General features: G+C 38.9%; 1 non-coding gene across 1 annotated transcript; it reads right to left on the reverse strand.

Moving 5' to 3' along the window:
- On the reverse strand, positions 1-104 carry LOC130942956 (small nucleolar RNA R71). Its single transcript, XR_009071499.1, has one exon. It is a non-coding gene; the product is annotated as a small nucleolar RNA R71 (small nucleolar RNA).
- Positions 105-7605: the final 7501 nt, after the last annotated feature.

Below are 7605 nucleotides of genomic sequence, written 5' to 3' on the forward strand. Positions count from 1 at the left end.
AGGCTTCGATCTGAGGTTCAGACTTTTAGACAACAAGATGGTGAAACTCTCTACGAGGCATGGGAGAGGTTCAAGGATTTGACAAGGAAATGCCCACCAGACATGTTCCATGACTGGGTGCAATTGCATATTTTCTATGATGGACTTTCTTATGAATCAAGGAAGGCTGTAGACCATTCATCAGGAGGTTCATTGAACAGAAAAAAGACTGTGGAAGAAGCCATTGAAGTGATTGAGACAGTGGCTGAGAATGAGTACTACTATGCTTCAGAGAGACACAACACTAAGGGAGTCATGGAGCTGAACCATGTTGATAAAATTCTAGCCCAAAACAAGGTGTTTGCCAAGCAACTAGCAGAGCTCACTAGGAAGTTAGAAACAAATCAAGTGGCTGCAATACACACACAAGATCAAGAGGAGGTAAGCACTGAAGGAGGTGATTGGGAAGAGGCCAACTATGTGGGAAATCAACAAAGGCAACCATATGATCCACATTCCAATACTTACAACCCAGGCTGGAAAAATCACCCAAACTTTGGGTGGGGAAACCAGCAAACCCAACCACAAAACCACAAACCTTACAACCCCAACCAACATAACAATTCCACATACCAAAACTCCAACCAAAAATCATACCAAGCCACACAAAACAATTATTCCCAACCACCATATCATGGCCAAAATAATCAACCTGCCCAACCTAATCCGAACCAACAATTTCAAGATCAATTAAACAGGATAGAAGGAATGCTTGCAAACATGGGTCAGGACATAAGTGAGTTGAAAAGCTTTAGGGATGATGTGAGATCTACCTTAAGGAACCATGGTGAAAAACTTAAGAGGATGGAGTCTCAAGTAGGAGAGCTATCTCAACAGGCCCCCAAGTCAACTGCAGTGTTCCCTAGTGACACAGAAAAGAATCCTAAAGGGGAACAAAAGGGAGTGAGATGGGAAGAATGCAAGGCCATCACCACATTGAAGGAAGTCTCAGAAGAAGAAGGAATCAGACCCTCAGAACAGGAGCCAGAAATCTTGAAGGAAGGTGTGGAAGAAGCTAAGCAGGAAAGTGAAACTGAGCAAGCCAAGGAACTGCAAAATAAAGGCATGCTAGAAACATACCAACCAAAAGCACCATTTCCTCAGAGGTTAGGAGGAGGTGAAAAAGGGAAAACATATTCAAGGTTTTTAGAGACATTCAAATCTCTCCATATCAATATTCCCTTTCTTGAGACTCTCCAGCAGATGCCTACACATATCAAATATTTGAAGGAATTGCTGAGCAAGAAAAGAGTTTTGAAGGGAGGACAAACTGTAACAATGAACAAAGAATGCAGTGCCCTCATCAAGAAGGACATAGTCTCTAAGAAAACAGACCCAGGAAGTTTTCATATCCCCTGCATCGTAGGGGAAACAAAAATTGACAGAGGATTCAGTGATCTAGGAGCTAGCATAAATGTGATGCCTCTGACTCTTATGAAGAGGCTACAACTGAATGAGGTGAGATACACTGATGTAATCATACAACTGGCTGACAAAACTCAGAAGCAAGCTGAAGGGGTAGTTGAGAATGTGCTAGTGAAAGTGGGAAATTATTTCTTCCCCACAGACTTTGTCATTTTGGACATGGAGGAAAGCTACCTACACCCTATCATTCTGGGAAGGCCATTTCTAGCCACTGCTAGAGCGCTCATAGATGTAGAACAAGGAGAGCTAATTTTGAGAATACATGATGAACAGCTCATTTTCCATGTTTTCAAACCTGCATCTGAGCCGGAACCAGAACCTGAAAGGCCTAAGGATGACAGTAGCCATCTGTGTTTGGAGGAAAGCAATCCAGCAGCTGAAACTCTGAAACAGCCCTTGGAAGGCAAACAAGAATTGCAAGAGTTAAAGCAACAAGAATCAATAGAAACAGATCAGAAGGATCCTCCTGGCATAAGGGTCAATGAAGAAATCCTCAAGAGAGAGGGAAGAATTGTAAAGAAATTGCCAAGAGGGTGGAGAAACAAGAAAATTCCCACTGAAGGTTTCTCTCCGGGAGATAAAGTGATATCAAGTCATTATCTGCCAATCCCACCTGGCCTCAAAACCATTCCTTCCCAGCTCCCTCAAGTGTTCACAATCAGGAAGGTTCTTTCTATGGAACATTTGGAAATCATGAAGGAATCAAATGGGGACGTTTTCATAGTGAGAGGAGAGGACATCAAGCACTACAATCCACCCTAACAAGGGACAACCGTCAAGCTAGTGACGTTAAAGAAGCGCTTGTTGGGAGGCAACCCAACCTGAGGTAATACTCCTTTGCTGTTTCTTTTATTTGTTTCAATAAAAAGGTGAAGTAGTTTCTGTGCATTGCAAAGAATTAAGTTTGGTGTTTCACACCAAACAATGAATTCGTGGATCAATAATTCAAAGGGGAATGTGTGACTCTAAGTTTGGTGTTCCACCATACAGATCAACTGAACACAACAACCTTTGAATTATATGAAAGGAACAACTATTCTAAGCAATCACAGAAATGCTTAAAATCCTTAGCAGCAACTTCATTCCAAGGAGAATTCAAGGATTCAAAGAACAGAGGAGTAAGTAGGAGACTAAGTTTGGTGTTCACACACCAACTTAAGACTCAGACACTTGCCCATACATAGTTGAGCTAACCACTCAAGTGCTTGAGAAGCAAGCAACTTCATCACTCTTTGTAGGAAAGGAAACAAGGATCTTAGAAAGAACATGAAGCAACAACTAGGAGAAGAAGGAGAAATCAAATTGTTTCCTGGCAACAAAGAGAAAACAAGAAATTTCACAAGGTGGTGTTGTTCCTTGACCATTCTTTAAAAGGCAAACAAAAGCATGCTTGTTCTGGTTTAAACTGTAATTGTTGAATCTTTCTGGAATGTGAAGTTTTTAGTATAAGTGTTGGTTTACTGCTTTGAATAAAGTGAATGCCTAGATGTTTGGATATAACTTCACCTTCTTAAACAAATGCTTGCCATGCTTGTTCTGTTTCCAAAAATAAAAGAAAAGTTTGAACAAAAGTAACTTGGCTCAATTAGTGACAAATCAAGTAGAATTAAGTGGTGGTATGCATGCTTGATTGTTTAGTCAGATCACTGGAAATTGAGTGTAGAATTATCATTTTTTTGTAGAAGTTTGAACACTGTCTAAGGATCTTGATGAATAAATGTCTTTGGCCATGAAAAAGAAAGAAAAAGAAGAAGAAAAAGCCAGTGAAAAAGGGCAACCAAAAAGCAAAAAAATTGAGAAAATAAGCTAGGCACCAATGGTTTGAACTTCTGAGACAAATGCCTGTGGTGTTTATGTATTAAGGATATGCTTGGATGAATAGGTTCTGAGGAGTGTTTCAACACTTGGTAACTTGGGTTAACTAACCCGGGATTATCAACCAAAAGTCCATTATCAAGAGCAACCTAAATACAAAACATTTAGTCACACAAAGAGGTGCTGGGCACCAATGTCTCAAGAAGAAATGTGAACTAAAATGCCTGTAGTGGATATGTGTAGTGCACTGATAAGAAAAAGAAAATGCCAAAGGCTTGTGCAACACATGACACTGAGCAAAGAAGGAGCAAAGGAGCTCTAAGAAAAAGAAAAACAAAGAAGAGAAAAGTGCCAAGGACATAAGAATAACAAGAGGCCATAGCAGTGTTTGATGGATGCAATGAAAAAGTGATAATCTTACTTGATAAGAATGAAAAAGTGATGCTGCAACTTTCTGCATAAAACCCTTCTGATGAACTTCAAGTGCTTGCTAATATAGCCAATGTAATTGCTTTCTGTTTCATGCTTTCTTCTCAAACAACTCAGGACTTGCTTAGGGACAAGCAAGTATTAAGTTTGGTGTTGTGATGCCAAGGCATCTTAGGCTAGTTTCACCAGCATTTTTCTGTTAGTTTTAGTTGTTTTATGCATTTTCTTGAGCTTAAAGTAACCAAGAATGGTTAAATGAATAACAAAGCAATGAACCATCCAAACAAGTATAATTTTGATGCAAATTTCATGAGTTTTTAGTTATATTACTTGAATGTTATGAATGAAAGATTTCTCATGAAATTTCGCAAGACTTTGATGCAGTTGTTTGGATGATTTCAGGGAAGAAGAGGCTAGGCAAGGAAGCAACAAAATCAATAAAGGAAGCTTGAATATCACAAGTGGCGTTTAACCTCCAGTTTAACCTTAAACTGGAAGTTAAACGCCAGAATTGAAAGCACCAGGGAGCATTCCCACGTTTAAGCTCCAGTTTAAGCTTAAACTGGAGCTTAAACATGTTCGACTATTTTTTCTCCTCCAAGGTTGCTTTCTCATTTCCACGTTTAAGCTTCAGTTTAAGCTTAAAATGAAGCTTAAACGTGGTCGACCATTCTCCTCCAGGGTTGCGTTTTGCATTCCCACGTTTAAGCTCCAGTTTAACCTTAAACTGGAGCTTAAACGTGTTCGACCTTTGCCCTCCAGGATGGCTTCCCTCCATTTTCACGTTTAAGCTTCAGTTTAACCTTAAACTGACGCTTAAACGTGTTCGACTCAATTTTCCTCCAGGGGTTGCTTTCTTCATTTCCACGTTTAAGCTTCAGTTTAACCTTAAACTGAATCTTAAACGTGTTTGACATTTCACACTCCAGGATTGCTTTCTTCCATTCCCACGTTTAAGCTTCAGTTTATCCTTAAACTGAAGCTTAAACGTGTTCGACAATTTTACCTCCTGGAAGTGTCTGGCGTTTAAGTTGAAGTTTAAGCTTAAACTTCAACTTAAACGCCACTATTTGAAAAGGTTTCTGGGCCAAAGATCTTGCAGTTTAAGTTAGCTTTGAGCACAAACATTAACTTAAACATACTCTAGTATGAAACCCAATTGAATATCATGGTTTATGGGATTGGGCCTGAAGAATTGATGAGTCTGGAATTTCAATTTGTTGAGTCATGTGTCATTACTTGATTATCACTAAGTTGGCTCAATGAATGTTGCAGAATTGGATCAGCAGCCTCATCAGGATTATGGATCATAAAACCAAAGCAAAAGGAAATCAAAGAAAGGCCTCAAAGCCCAAGAAACACAACAGAAGCTCAATTTAGAAAGTGTATAAATAGGATAGAATTTAAGTTAGAAAGGACTTTTTTTTACATTTTCAGAACTTTTGACACAGAGAACTTTGGATCATTCTTTGAATTCAGAGCTATGACTCACTAAACCCCTTTCATTGGGTTAGGGAGCTCTATTGTAATTCAATTAATCAATAATAGTTTTTATCTTCTTCTTCAATCTTTTCTCTTGAATTTTGTTAGAAAGCTTCTCGATCTAATTCCATTGGTTAGTTGTCTTGGGAAAGAAACTATCCATAATTGGAATCCTTCGGAACTTTGGGAAAGGAATGGAGGATTCATGCTAGAGAAGCTTTCTCACAGTGAATTGGATTGGGGTTTGGATGGATATTGTGACATGTAATCCTACCAAATTGTGGTTCATGAAACTGTGTGGTATAATCAGTGATCGAGCATCATCTCTTCTTATGAACATTTAAACCAAGGGATTGGGAATTTGTTTGTTTTTAGAGAGAATTGGTGAGCCAAGGGATTGGGATCCAATCATATAAGATTGCCAAACAAAATCCAATGAATGCATTGGTTGAGGAAGGGATAAAAATGTTTTGATTTGGAGATCTCAATATCTCCTGACACCCAATGATTTCCCATTTCTGATCTACCACTTTCTCTTTACATTCTGCAATTAAATTCATGCAATCCCCCCGATCCCCTTTTAATTTGTGCAATTTAGCTTCTCGCTCTTTAATTCATGCAATTTAAGATTCCGCACTTTCAATTTCTTGCCATTTACGTTTCCCGCCAATTTTACATTCCGCAATTCTCATCTAAATCTTGATTCCGCTCAACTAGAACACACTTCTAATCCGAATTGCTCACTCAACCAATCCTTGTGGGATTCGACCTCACTCTATTGTGAGTTTTTACTTGACGATAACCGGTGCACTTGCCGGAAGGAATTTTTGCCGATCGTGCAATTTCCTAAAATCGTAGCTATCAAGTTTATAGCTGTATCAAGTTTATGGCGCCGTTGCCGGGGATTGGTTTTCGATTGACAATTCTCCAATTGGAAGTTAACTAGATTGAGCAATTTTTCTTGTTTTGTTAATTCAGTTCATGTTACTTGATGAATTTTAGTTCCTACACTCTGTTACTTGCTTACTTTCTTTATGCCTTTAATTTCAAGCAATTAACTCACTGACCCACTAACTATTTGAATTAATTCCTCAACCGCTCTAACCATACTCTTCCATTAACCAAGAGTATTTCACTTGTTTGTTGCCTGTGCTGTGTTCTTGTATGACAGGTAGGAGAAGAGGGACATCAACTCCTCCATATACCGAACCAGAGAGGACCCTTCATAGACTTAGAAGGGAAGCAAGAGGGAAGAGAGTACTGGGAGAAGAAGAATCTGAAGGAGAATTTGAGGACAATTTTGAGGAAGCTCTAGATCTCAACATGGATAGAGAAGTTCACAACCATGAGAGAGCTGATGGAAACAATGATGAAGGGATTTCTGGCGTTTAACGCCAGCCAGGATACCTGGCTGGGCGTTAAACGCCCAAATTGGCCAACATTTAGGCGTTAAATGCCAGAATGGATACCATTCTGGGCATTTAACGCCAGAAAGGTGGGGGACAGAGATTTTGCTTTCTACTTCAAATTTTTTCAAACTTTCCTATTTTGATCCATGATTTTCTACATAAACACATTTCAAACTTTCATTATTCACCTTCAAAATTTCAAAATTAAAATCATTCTTCAAATCTCTTTCAATTCCTTTCCAAATCTTCTTCAAAAAAAACTCAAATATCTCTCAAATTCTTTCAATATCTTCTCAAATCTCCTTCAAAATTTTCAAAATCTCTCTCCCTTCCTTATAAATATATGTTCGGCCACACCCTCCTTCCCCACCATTCGAGTTTGATCTCTTTCTCTCTCTCTTCTTTCCTTTCTTTTGCTTGAGGACAAGCAAACCTCTAAGTTTGGTATGTTTTTCTGTGATCACTAAGCTAAGGCTCATCAAGATCATGACCTCCAAAGGAAAACAAACCAATTCAAGAAGCAAGAAAGAGAATGCTCCAAAAGACCTTTGGAGTCAAGAGATGTTCTTAACCAAAGAACATGCAGACCATTACCACAAAATAATGGGTCTAAGGTCAGTGATCCCGGAAGTTAAATTTGATCTGAAAGAAGATGAATATCCGGAGATCCAAGAGCAAATTCGAAACAGAGGATGGGAAGTTTTAACCAACCCTGAGACAAAGGTTGGAAGAAATATGGTTCAGGAATTCTACTCAAATCTGTGGCTAACAGATAAGCAGAGAATGACTGGAACCGCTTTTCATACCTATAGAATAATGGTCAGAGGGAGAATTATTTACTTCCATCTGGACAAAATAAGAGAGGTCTTCAAATTACCTCAACTACAAGATGATCCTGAATCCTTTAATATGAGAATGGTGAGAGTAGATAAGGGGTTGGATCAAGTTCTAGAGGACATCTGCCTCCCTGGAACCAAATGGATGACCAATTCAAAAGGTGTCCCAA

The sequence above is a fragment of the Arachis stenosperma genome, chromosome 7, assembly GCF_014773155.1.
Source record: "Arachis stenosperma cultivar V10309 chromosome 7, arast.V10309.gnm1.PFL2, whole genome shotgun sequence".
Classification (NCBI taxonomy): Eukaryota; Viridiplantae; Streptophyta; class Magnoliopsida; order Fabales; family Fabaceae; genus Arachis; species Arachis stenosperma.